Source organism: Crocodylus siamensis, chromosome 15 (genome assembly GCF_052110815.1).
Source record: "Crocodylus siamensis isolate JL-2025a chromosome 15, ASM5211081v1, whole genome shotgun sequence".
NCBI classification, from domain to species: Eukaryota; Metazoa; Chordata; order Crocodylia; family Crocodylidae; genus Crocodylus; species Crocodylus siamensis.
The window spans coordinates 52,187,905-52,201,396 of NC_143409.1; the positions used below are offsets into that span (position 1 = coordinate 52,187,905).

Consider the following 13,492-nt stretch of genomic DNA (forward strand, 5'->3'; position numbering starts at 1 on the left):
CATGGGGTCTGAAAACACCTGGTGGTCTCGGGAGCAGCTTGGTGCACAGCAGCCGCTTTCTGCTGGCTGTCAGGAGCCTGAAAGAGGGCGGGAGGTTGTCCGCAGAGAATCACTTTCTGTGCCTGTCCCTGTGCCCGAGGGGAGAGATCACGGGCCGTCAGATGCAGACGTCTTTGGATGCTGTCATCATTGAACCAGAAAACTGGGGCTGGCTGGGACCTCAGGAGCGCTTTTCAACCCTGGGTCACGGGAATATATGAGAGCTTCACAAACCTTAAACATGGATTCGCCTTTAAAAGGAGAAAAATGTGGGAGGCTGCAGCATTGCTGCCTGCGAGAGGCTGCTTCCCCCCTGCCCCACACACTGGGCGGGGGGGGCGGCGAGGCGGGGGGGCACTGGGTGGGGACTGGCCATCAGTGTTTACAAATGGGCCGTGCTACAAAAGACGTTGAGAACCACTGTTTTAGAGGCTCCCAGGACAAATTGGTGGTAGGTTTTTTGGCTTTATTTTTAAAGGAACATGTCCTGTCTCCCCAGTCAAATGAGCCAAATCAATTCCAAATCCGTGAGTCATTCAAGACCCACATGTGGGCCTGCTACCAGCAGGTGGCCTCCACCCCTGCCTGGGGCTTCACATACTGCCAGATCCTTTGGCAGGCATCCAACGTACAGGCCCAAGCACAAGCCCAAGGGCTTAGGGTTTGGATGCCCCCAAATTTTGCTTGCTCTTGGCCGTATGGCCACAGAAGCAAGCTAGGGAGGAGTCTCCCATTTCCACAAAGGTGGCATATAACTGAGATCTTCCCACTGGAAGAGAAAGTTGGGGGGCTAAAGATGCATTACCTGGGTCAGGGTACTATCCCGCTGCCATGTTCGTGGTTTTCCTCAGCCAGTAGGAAAACCACCTTCATGGTCATTATATTTCCGCTGCTAGGTAAGCGTGTAAAGCAAATATTACAACCTACTGTGTGCACAAGCGGCGGGGGGGAGGGGGGAAGAAGGAGAAGGCGATGCGTGCATGCGTTTCCAAATCTCAGGCAGGGCATGAGGCAAGCAACCTGGATGCACTGTATTCCCCAAGGATGCATTTAGGGACACGATTCAAAGAAACCGCAGACAGCTTTCTGTTTTGTGCTCTTATAACTAACTGCAGTTCAGTATGTTAGCCTGCAGACAACTCCCCGGCTGATGGGGAGTCCAGGAAAACCCGCACCCGTCTGGGCCGCATGCAGCAGTTTCAGGTGCAGTTTCCTAGAAACCCCTGCATCTCTCTCCTTGAAGCTTGGCACCTGTCGTATTCCCAGCAGAGGCTGCCATCCCTGCAAGGTTCATCCAAATCAGCCAACAGACAACAACGTTATAGATATTTCATTGATTCCCCATTATATTCTATGGCCAAATTGCCGAAAGAGTTCCCAATCTTTGGAAAAGCAATTTGAATCTCTGAATCAAATTGGTCGAATCCGAATCAGCCGAACCCAAAATCGAATTGAACAGGCCCCTTTCCTTGGTGGGAGAAGATGGTGGTGTGGATCTTGGGGGAGTGAAGAGGCTGCAGCTCTTCAGGGTGAGCAGTAACACTGTGCTGGAGATCACCAGGGATCGTGCTCCAGAGTACCAGAGTAGCGAGAGCTGTCGCATTTCGGATGTACGCAGCCACTCGTGGACACTTCCCACCTCCAACCGCTACAAGAGCTGGGCCCAGGACCCAGGAGTCCAGGGGTGGGAGCTGTGACCTTGGTGCCCATCTAGGGCAGCTACAGCTGCCCATGCCCTGCCATCCCCATGGGCCCCTAATCTGCACGGGCTTTGCCCAAGCCAGTGGGCACCAGCCCCGCGTGAGTCCTGACCCACCCCAGGAGTCCTGCCCCAGCCCACAGCGTGCTGGGAGATTGCACCAGGCAGCAGAGCCAGGGTGCCTGAGTTATCTCCCTGCCCTGGGAAGAGGGAGTCGGGGCAAGCCGAGAGGCCGGACACCTGAGTTCCCCTTGCTCGGGGAGGGGGCTGGAGGGGTATGAGGGGGATCTGGGAACCCAGACACCTGGGTCCCTTCCCTGCACCCCAGCAAGTGCTCACCCACCTGAGGTCGTTCTTCAGCTCACCACGGGGGAGAAGGAGAAACAGAAAAGCGGGATGGGGAAAGGGCAACAGGGGTGAGCCCAGGGCAGGGCACAGAGTGCCTTTGCCTGGATGCCCTGCCTTGCACTTGGGACCAGGTGCGCCCACCCCAAATAGATCATCCCAAGCACGGCTTTTTCTAGCTGGGGCTTCAAAACCGCCAAGGATGGAGATTAGGGAGCCTCTCTGGGAGCCTCTTCCAGTGCTTTACTACCCACCTCCTGAGTAGGGTAGTACCTGATCTAACCTAAGCTTCCCTTCATACAACCTCAGACCATTGCCCTTTCTTATATCTAGGCCAACGTCTGCCCCCAAAGGTCAGCCACCGCTCCCATCACCACTATACCCAGCCTGGCACCCGCAGAGCCAGCCGCAGTTCCTGTCCCCGTTATACGCAGCCCAATGCCCCCAGACCCAGATGCAGCTCTTATTCCTGTTTTTTGGAGCTGGTTACCCCTGCCAGACCCAAACACAGCTCCTACCCATTACACCCAGTCTGATGCCCCCAGACCCAATTCGGGGCAGCAGGAAAACTGAGGCAGGGATGGCGTGATGTGCAGCCAAGCAGCAGGTTGCCAGCAAGTGGGGTCAGCACCCAGGTGTCCGGGTCTCCAGGCCGCACTGCCATCTGTAGCTGTTCTACAGCTGTTTTTTTCTTCTGTATAACTGCCGTGCGGCACTCTCACATTTATGTAACCTTGAAGTCTTGACTGTTAATCAAAATGAGCGCTTTGTACTTTTCTCCGCTGGCATTAAGCTACACATGCGCATTCTGTAAATTTCATTTCTTATCTAGAAGTGTTATTTCTGCAGAAACGAAACTTATGTAGAAAGTCTGCCTAGCAATTACGGTGTAAAAGAAACTATCCTATCCCTGTATGCTTAGCTTATATCATAGCTAGTGTCACAGAGGCAGTCCAACCAACATCTATAAAGAGGCAAAGAAGCAGGAAACAGCAGAGACGACAACTGGAAAACTCTGTAGGCCTGATCATCCTACAGACTGGTTCTTAGCCTCCCCGTCTGGGCGTATCCCAGCGAAAACAAAGGCCTCGAAAACCCAACAATTAACAACGACTCACCGTGTTACAGTTTTGTTATCCCATCTATGAGCTGTTGACCAGTTCTGGGACTTGAGGAGCCAGCAGCTGCACCTAGCATTGGACTAGCTCCACTGTTGGAAGGCAAGGGCTGGCTCTGGGACCTCGTGAACCAATGGACCCCCTTTGTATCCGGCATACTGTAACTGAAGAAACATTGGAGACTCCACTTCTCGACTGCCTCTCATCGTAGCTTAGACAGCATATCTACGCTCGCTACCTGTTTTATTACCACGCTACTGCTCCAGACGGCCTCCCCTCTTACCCCGGTGAGAGGGCGAGGTCAGGTGAGTAATAAAGTCCATCGTTAAACCCGAATCGTTTGTCTTATATTAACAACTAACTTCCTGACTCAATGAGCCATTGACCAGTTCTGAGACTTAAAGAGTCGGCAGCTGCACCTAGCTTTGGACTAGCTCCACTGTTGGAACGCAAGGGCTGGCTCTGGAACCTCGTGAACCAACGGACATCCCATAGACTTATTACAAAAAAACTAACAACTTACTCTAAGTTGTCTACTTGTGCCAACTTGGCGAACCTTGAGGGCGGCTATAAAGCTACCTCCAATCCCGCCCCACAAGCTGCGCACTCGCACAGCTTCGCAAAGCCCGCGGCTCCCCAAGCAGTGCCGGAACCGCTAGCCCGGCATTCCGCCACACCATCTAGCATTGCCAAGTCTGAAATACAAAATTATTGTCTAGGAAGCTGAAATTCTTGGATTTTCTGAAAAACTATCCTACAGAAAAAACCGTGCAGACAAGTCTTGTTCATATTTCCATAACATCACGTTGCTGTATACTGTCCTCATGGCGTCCTCAGTCTTGAACAACAGCTTCTTGGAGGTGGTGGTGGCAGTGGCAGGCCCTGCCCTGGGTCCACACAGCACCCCCAGTACCACGGTCTTGGCTGTTGTAATCATTTTGCATTTGTTATACGTTATGGCCTTTTGTCATAGGTGGCCATGTTCGCATGCGTTAGTTAGAGGTTTGCATAGTGTTTATGTAACAGTGTTTATGTAACAGGTGCTGGGTGAATGGGAGACTCTGTGGCTGCAGCATGGAAGCAGCATGCGGTTGGGATTTTCCACACGGGGTCTCTCAAGGGGAAGTCCAGGGCCTGTCAGTAATGTGACAGTCACCGCTCCAAGCCAATAAAGAAGTGCCACACGTAATTAGACCGCCCTGCATCACTGAGGGTATCAAAAACATCGCGCTGTGAACTTTGGGGTCTTTGTGCGCCTGACGGAACGTACCCTATGGATTGAATTGGACTCGGAGCGACCTTCGGCCTGGCCAGCCGGAGGGGAGGACACCAGACCCACCTGATCCCGGCGACCTTTCCCGGAAACATCTCGCCAGTACAGCAGTCTCACGTGTCGCAAGGGCGCATGAGACGTGGTGAGTGTGTGCTCACTGGTGCACACAGCACAATTGATTCTGTTTTATTTTGCACTTCATTAATAAAGTTAAGCCTGACCAATAAAGCAAAGCGTGATCTGCCGTAAGCCCGACTATCAAAAGATCCTGTCACATGGCATCATGAACAGGATGGTCGGCTGCAGATCATGACAGGGATGATCAGTCCCACTGTCAGGCATGTCCTTGGGCGTCTGGCTGCAGGCAGCTTGTGGACACTGATGAACTTTGGCGCCATCTGCAATTCCATCAGGCTCCCGGCCACACTGGTAATGACAGGACCCAAGTATTTTGTGTGTGGCTTGGGGAAGACCCCAGGAGATCTTGGGAAGCCCGTCTTACGGGCCGTGCTCTCGGCTGCATATTAAGAGATCCCGCAGTCGTTTTTTCTATCCCGTCGGCCCAAGAGGAGCAGGTCGCCGCAGCCAGCAAGTTATCCCCTCCCGAATGGGTTGCCACCCCCTCCCAAGAGTGGGACAGTTGTGTGGAGGCGATCGCAGTGCTTGCGGGTGACAAGGGGTGCTTGCAAGGAATCACTCCCCCCTCTCCGTCCACGATCCCCGGTGGCGTTAGTCACCGACAGCTGCACGCCCTAGCTGAAGACCTTGGGATACTGAAAGAAGGCAAAAAGAAGGGAAAGAAACTTGCATGTTTGTGTTGCACAAATGCGGTTCGTTTCTCTGGAGGCCACAAAAATCACAGACACACACTCATTAGATGGCACAAAAGGTGTATTTGCAAATAGGGTCAGAGCAGAGTCAAGAACTCAGATTACTCCGAACCCACAAAGGAATCTTGCAGGGAATATTTATCTTCTCCCTCCTGGGCACGTGTGCAGAAACAGGAACTCTTACAGCTCACTTCCATTTCATACAAACATACATGTGGTTACATCACTACATACATCGCATGTATAGTATAATTAACTACTTAAGTATGCAGGGCGGAGAGGTAAATATGCATCAGCTAATTAAGCATGCTCAGAAACTACAGCAGGTCGCCAAGAGTTCAAATCCCACCCCCTTTCAAGGACACAGTTAATTGAATTCCAGCTTCTGTAATCTGTATGAGAAAGGCTAGGGAGAAGCTGGGGAAGAGTCTGCAATTTAGCATAAGAAAGGCTGTGGCAAGGCTGGGAAAGAAAAAAAGTCCTTGGCAGTATTTCTTGCTTATCAGGTGAAAGATGCAAGCTCTGCATTTCTAACAATACTCCATTTCTAACATTTGCATGCTTGTCTTGAAACCCTCGTATCCACCCTTAACCGCTCGAATGATTATGAAGTGGCGATCATTACTATGAGCCACGCTAGCAAAGATGGCGCCCTTCAACAACAGCCGAGCAGCGGAGACAAACTGGAGCCCCGCCCCCGGCTCCGCCTACTGTCCCACCACCATATTTGGGAGACAAGGCACCGCCTCCACCAGTGACGCCACTATATCCGCCACTCCTTGAAGGGTGGGGCAAGACTCGGCCTCCTCCTCCAGCGCCTCCTCCTCCAGCGGCTCCTCCGTCAGCGCCCAACTTTGTGCCAACCTCCCCCGCTTCAGGTTCATCCTATTGAAAATCTGTTAACCCCCGTTTACAATCTTGATTGTTATTTTAGTTGGGTCTTGCTGTATTGGCCTAGTTGTCCATTGTATCCGACGTCAGGTTACATCTGTCATGCTTATTACACATCATAAGCACCTTCCCCAGACGAATGCTAACTCCCAAGAAATAAGGCGAAGCGCATTATAAAGGTAGTTCAATAGCCAAGTTCCGTTTTTCTTTGACTAGTTAAATTTAATGGTACCTTGAAATGAACTAGGCATATTAAGGTTCCTGTTCAACTGCACTTTGAGTGTTTGGGCTGTTGCCCCATTTTCCCTCTAGGGTTTAGAATGTGTTAAGTAAAGGGAGCAACTCCAATTTTCACAGCTGTTCGACGTTCTCTTTGCCATCTCATTACTGTAGCAGTTCATTTACTTATGTGTTGTAAGCCACTTGGCTCACATGGTCAGGGGGGCATGTTGTAATCATTTTGCACTTGTTATGTGTTATGGCCTTTTGTGATAGGTGGCCATGTTCACATGCGTTAGTTAGAGGTTTGCATAGTGTTTATGTAACAGTGTTTATGTAACAGGTGCTGGGTGAATGGGAGACTCTGTGGTTGCAGCATGGAAGCAGCATGCGGTTGGGATTTTCCACACGGGGTTTCTCAAGGGGAAGTCCAGGGCCTGTCAGTAATGTGACAGTCACCGCTCCGAACCAATAAAGAAGTGCCACACGTAATTAGACCGCCCTGCATCACTGAGGGTATCAAAAACATCGCGCTGTGAACTTTGGGGTCTTTGTGCGCCTGACGGAACGTACCCTACGGATTGAATTGGACTCGGAGCGACCTTCGGCCTGGCCAGCCGGAGGGGAGGACACCAGACCCACCTGATCCCGGCGACCTTTCCCGGAAACATCTCGCCAGTACAGCAGTCTCACGTGTCGCAAGGGCGCATGAGACGTGGTGAGTGTGTGCTCACTGGTGCACACAGCACAATTGATTCTGTTTTATTTTGCACTTCATTAATAAAGTTAAGCCTGACCAATAAAGCAAAGCATGATCTGCTGTAAGCCCGACTATCAAAAGATCCTGTCACATTGGCGAGGCCATTGACCTGTGTCGTCAAGCCTAGCTACTGGCACGGCTGGTGCAATATCTCAGCCCTGAGGGGCATGAACCCTGACCCCTGTGTTCCTGGCTGGGAGGTGGTCAATCCCCCCACCCTGGAGCACCTGGAGGAAGGCCCTGGCCCCAGCCCCGAACGAGCCCCGTCTCCTGTGACTGCAAGGGTGGGCAGCCAGCACTGCCCCGTGCACAGAACAGAACCAGGCGCCAGTGTAATGCCACGAAAGAATGCTTGTGAATTTTGCACATATAGTATCATCTGTCAAGCATCATGCAAGAGTTGAAGTCATCTACAAATGCGATCATTGTCATGTTCCACGCAACCCTGATGCCTGCATAGACTTGGAAGGACCCCAAGCACACAGAGCACCCCCACCAAGGTATCTGGGCTCTAACTCACCTGACATTCAACTGACAGACAACCCAGGTCTTCCCCTCTTAACCATCCATTTCCTCATTAGTTGGCTGGGAATCCACCCCTTGCCCTGTGGGGAAGAAATCAAACTTCGCGTTGTGGTTGAATCAGAACTGACAGAGCCAGCTTTTCTTTATTTAGGGCTATACTGTGATCACAGGAAGGATTTCATACAGCAAGGGGAAGCACCCACTTGTCTTTTTCAAAAGATTTCTCTGATTCTCTAAATTTACAAGTATATTTACACTTAAGACAGAGAAAAAGAAAAAAAATATGACCTTGGAGAAACAAAACAATAGTAAATTACACAGACAGTTAGGAAGTTTACTTAAACAGGGAACTACCTGTGCACAGGGTAATATATCAAGACAATCAAGGCATGCAGGATTTCTTATCTCAGAACATGTAACTGAAATAAGCAGGATCAGCTCTTCTGGTCTCTGTCTGTTTTTCTGGTCAAGTATGTCAGAAGCCCAACTAAATTTATTACCAAATTCCCTCGGTTTTTTTGTTTGTTTGTTTTGGTTTGGTTTTTTTGGTTTTTTTCCATCAAGTTAGATATTTATAGCCTTTCAACTTCTAGCTTTTCTTTCTCTTTACTTTCCGCTATTTCAACATACAAATTAGATACTTCGTTTCTGGTTGATGGGCCGTTTCGCATTTGCTTGGTAGCACAACTTAAGCAACATTGTATTATCAGAAACACTAGGCATACTCCAAGAAAAACAACAAACAATGTCAACAAACTATGAATGACAATAGAGCCTAAGGAACTGAAAATAGAGCTAAACCAAAAATTCAGATTCTAACCATCTGACTCATGCAATTTAGCTGCTTCTTTTTGAATATGTTTACTTAAATCCCGGATTTCTACTGAATTACCAGGAAAAGAAGAACAACATTATTTACTTATTAAAGCACAGACGACTCCTTTGCTGGCTAGTATATAATCTGATGCAAGTTGGTTTTGCAATGTCATTTGCCTTATTTCTTTCATTTCTGTATTTATTCTATCAAAACTAACAGCAGTAGCATTAGCAATCTTTTCCAGAGATGCTGCATGGTTTGGACTTCCCCTGTGCTCTCTGGCCTGCTCTGTCTTCCTGGATCTGGCACTGAACTTCTTCTTTGGTTGCTTCTTTTGCTGACATCATTTTGTGGTCAAGCGGATGGGCATGGTGGAAGATACCAAACAAGGATTGATCCAGGAGCCTTAGGGGCTGGTTGTCTTCTACTCCACTTCTTGTGTCCTGCTTGAGACAGTCAATAACAGGGATTCAGCAGAACCTGCAGATTTCCAGGATCTGATGGGGCTGCAATGTGAGCATTTCTGCTACGGCCGTTAAAGCAGCTGGGTTCCTGCACTCCTTGGGTCGCAGCTGTGCTGAGGTGGACTTTGCCATGCACTATGATACAGACAGTTAGGAGCCAGGGTTGTGAGCAGAGCTCTGGCACAATGGCTTCCATTTTCTGCTTTGATTCCTGTGGAATAAAGCATCCGAATAACAGAACAAGAGCTAAGCATCCTATCAGCAATGGCACTGAGGGATAAGGGGAGAGTGACAGTATAAGGTATAACACTTACGGAGAGGCAACATCCGCAGCCTCCTGCAGGGCTTCAATTCAATCATTACAAAGACAGATAGGACACTCCCCTGTGATACATGATAGTTAGGATTTTGTCACACTCATACTTTGTGGCTTTAATACAATTCCATTTACAAAGCAGGTAGTTATCCAATAGGAACCTTGTTCAATGTAGTCCAGCTCTGCCTTAGGAAAAGGGAACCAGGAGGTTTACATGTGGGGTCCATGATAAGAAATGTATTAATGATGTCAATTGTCTTCCATTGTTGGATCCATTTTCCTTGATAACAAAATGGCCTTCTCGATATAAGCCTTGGTCTCTGGGAGTCATTAATAACCTCAAAAATTGGTAGTGAATTGATCCATAAGCAGTTGTTTGTAGACTCTTAATCTAGCCTATTTATGTCAAAGATGAGGAGGGATATGAGGAGGAGGGGTATAATTGCAGCTGCCTAATTACACACCTGTCTCAATTCAAAGTACAAATCATCATCATCCAGTCATTGGCTCTGTATGTGCAAGTCCTTGACTAAGGGAAGGTCCGTGACCAGGGGCTTCTGGTAATCACACGTGACTTCTCCCATCGCCATTCCCCCATCACTGTGGGACTTGATTTAAAGCAAGAGGCCTATGCATGGCTTCTTTTAGCATGGGAATGACCTTGTGCACTGTTTCACAGGAAGGAAACCTCATGAGGATGGCTTGAGAGGATAGGCTTCTGCCTATGGGAGAGAAAAAGAAAGCAGCAGAAGAAAAAGCCTGCATGAGTGAAATCAATCCCTTGTTATTTCCATACCAGGGAAATGAAGACCCTTCCGCAAAGCACTTGGACAGGCTAGTTCTGTCGTACCCACTGGTAGTAGCCAGTGTATTGCACACATGTGCAGACACTTTGCCTATCACTGTAAACTTTGGGAAAGGATGGTGTGGGGTTGGTGCTTGGGGCAGGAGAGGGAAGAACTGGAGCAGGATATTCAGCAAAAGAGAAAAACACAAGCTCATCTGCCACTCCAGCCAGAGCCTTTCAAATAGAAGCTCAAATGGTGTCCCAGTGTCCCCCCCCAGCCTACTCAAGGGGTGAATGCCTGCCTGTTTGCAGAGAGGGAATGAGGGCTGCAGGGCTAGTTGCCAGAGCCAAAGCTTTGGGCCTTAAGTTGCAGCGCCCCGCTAAGATTGAGACTTCCACAACCTCCTGGTGCAGCAAAGTGCATATTCGGAGAGAGCAAAACTCAGAGCGGCTCAGCTTAGCCCTGCTGTGCTCGTTCAAGCTCTCCAGGATCCTACTGGGCAACATTCCCTCGCTCCCAGCAGATCATCTCCTGCAGGATCAGGGGCTTCTTAATATGTCAGCCTAGAAAGTATTGTCTTTTTCAAAATACAACAGACTCCTTCTTTGAAAAAGAACCCGGTGCTTGAAATCCCATTACCCATTACACAAAGACATCGAGTAAGAGTAGTTTCTGCCAGGTCCTGGGAAAAATAAAGTCAAACCTCCATGCAATCTCTAGGGTGCAGAGCAATAAGCTGGCTCAGGTGCCTTGCTGCTGCTCCCCAGTTAGGTACTACACATAAAGGGCTTTTTCCCTCCATTCTGTCTTCCTCGAACGAGGTGTGTATTATGTTGTTGGGACATGCTGTATGCGGGGCACTATGAAAGGCACCAGAAGAAAAAGGCAACCCCAACCTATGTCAGGCAGCCCTCAAGGCATTCTCCTACAATTCCCAGAACATGGAAAGGTTTAAGAGAAGATGTACCGTGACAGCTTGATTGTTGGTGCAGGGACACAGGGCAGCTCTGGATGCAATGGGAAGTCAGGCGATGGGCTGGATCAGGCATCCTGCTGTGCCTAGACCGACTGCACAGGGAGTCTGTAGTGCTGCAGCATCCTCACCCCTCTCTGGTTCTCGACTAGGATCCCACTGCCAACACCAGACCTCACTGCAATAGTCCTGGGCTTGACCTAGTGTCAGAAAGGGGACGGACAAATTGATGGAAGAGACGTTTACTGCAGGGGCGAGTGGGTTTGTGACAGGCTCATGCTCAATGTAGTTGGCATTTGGGCTCGTCCCACCCCCGTCGGTCACACCACACCACAATGTTGTTGCTTCCACTGGGTGAACTTTCACTTGCCTGGAGGTGGGGATCAGTGATTCCCTGGGGATCCAGGTGTGACAGCATGTTCATGACTTCTGTGGGGCTCCTTCTCACCTACACCTCACCCCTTTCAACTTGGGTCTTGGAATTAGCTGTGGTAACATCACGGCATGATGACATTGTCTTTTTTTTATGCGAGGTGTCTGGCGAGAATTGTGACCACAAGGATTCTGCTTCTGCCTTCTCTGTGCAAAATCACAACTAAAAAGGTCACGTAAGTTGATTGGCTCATACTGCACAGCCAGGCAAAGCCACAATGCCCCCTTGCTGTGGGATCCCTTTCTTAGGCTTGGGTTGGCGCTCCCCTCACTCACCCACCATCGGGCCCATTTGTTTCCAGGCCTGTTGCCATTCTTGCATGAGTTTTTCCCACCCAGGCACTAGGCCAGGTATGGCACCATCTCATAGTTTCCTAGTTTCCTAGTTAGGAAAGTCAGAAGGGACCTGAGCAGATCATCAAGTCTGACCCCCTGCCATGGCAGGAAAGAGTCCTGGGGTCAAACGACTCCAGCAAGGTGATTGTCCAGCCTTGTCTTAAAGACCTCCAGGGTAGGAGCCAGCACCACTTTACTTGGAAGTTGGTTCCAGATTCTAGCCGCCCTTACAGTGGAATAGCATCTCCTGATGTTTAATCTGCATTGACCCTCTGCCAGCTTGTGACCGTTATTGCTAGTTGCTCCTGGTAGCACTCAGGGGATCAGGGACTCCCCCACTGCCTGCTGGTCCCCTCTGACTAGTTTGTAACAGGCCACTAGCTCTCCCCTCAGCCTTCTCTTATGGAGGCTGAACAGGTTCAGGTCCCGTACCTTGTCCACATAGGGCCTGCCCTTCTGTCCCCCCGTGGTGGGCACCACTGTGCCTGAGTGAGGCTTCCTTTCCTGCCAGCCTCCTGCTGCGGTGCTCCAAGCCAGTAGGTGTACTGGTTGGGTACATGGTGTGGGGAAGCCTCCGCACTGGAGTCCTTCACCTGTTTCCCACTTCAGATCACCCTGGGCAGCCCTCTCCCATCCCCACCTGAGCTGGAGGCTTCTGCACAGGTGTGTGTGCATTTTGGGGGCCTGCTGCATCTGAGCTGGGAGGAGGAGCATCCATTTGGGTACCCGATGCTCCGGAAGGCAGGAGAGCGGTGTGGTGCTTCCCTGGGTATTTTGGTCTGTGCTGGGAACCTGCTGGACTCCTTGGAGTGGTGAGTTGAGCTTCCAGGTTGTTTCTAAATGCTATAGAGGCTGGAAAAGTGTCCTATGCTTCCCCAAGTGTGGTGGGCTTGGGGAAAACTGCCAGCTTTTTTTGGCAGCTGGGAAAGCATCCAATCCTGTTTCAAGTGTCCTGGTGCAAGCCCCAGGTGCCTCTCTCTCTGGATCCACTCATAGGCTGTTCCAACTGGTCTTTGGGGTAGTCACAGTGGGGTTCTCTGTTTGGCGTGGCACTGCCTGCCTTGATTGCAGCCGGGCCACCGAAGTCACAGTGTTGAGGTGCGGCAGGTGGAGGCCTGTTACAAGGATACCTGAGAGTGAAGGGGCCAATCTCCACATTCAGATTTCCTAGGGCTTTCGATGCTACAAGCAAAAGGGGACATGATGGGCTGGGGGTTGGAGGAGTGGTAAGGGATGGATCAGCCTGCATATAGCCTGGTTACTTTATCTTCCCCAGGGCTGTCTGACTGATGACCTCCGGTCATGAGCATTTTCCTTCCTCATAAAAGCTGCAGCCACCCACAAAAATGTTCAGGCCCGTATGCACATCTCTGCTATAAGGACAAGGCAAAGAGACACTATTTCCAGGGAACATGGAGTTTCCAGCTAGATACTTGGGGGAAGTCCATCATAGAGCAATGTAACACTGGTGCACTGTGAAGAAGTTCAATAGAGTACCTTCTTTTCCAGGGACACTTGTGACTCCTTCCAACAACAGTGATGTGTTAGGGGGTTCTCGGGGGTGCACTTGCACACCCTGAGAGCGCTGGTGCATCCCCTCACAGCAGCATTTCCTGCTTAGGTAAGGGTAGGAGACGGGGGGGGGGAAAGGAAGAGCGCTGGTCTCC

At 50.2% G+C, this 13,492-nt stretch overlaps 1 pseudogene; it reads left to right on the forward strand.

Moving 5' to 3' along the window:
• LOC149852812 (zinc finger protein RFP pseudogene) overlaps positions 1 to 5,002 on the forward strand; it is a 6,461-nt pseudogene extending 1,459 nt beyond the window's left edge.
• Positions 5,003 to 13,492: the final 8,490 nt, after the last annotated feature.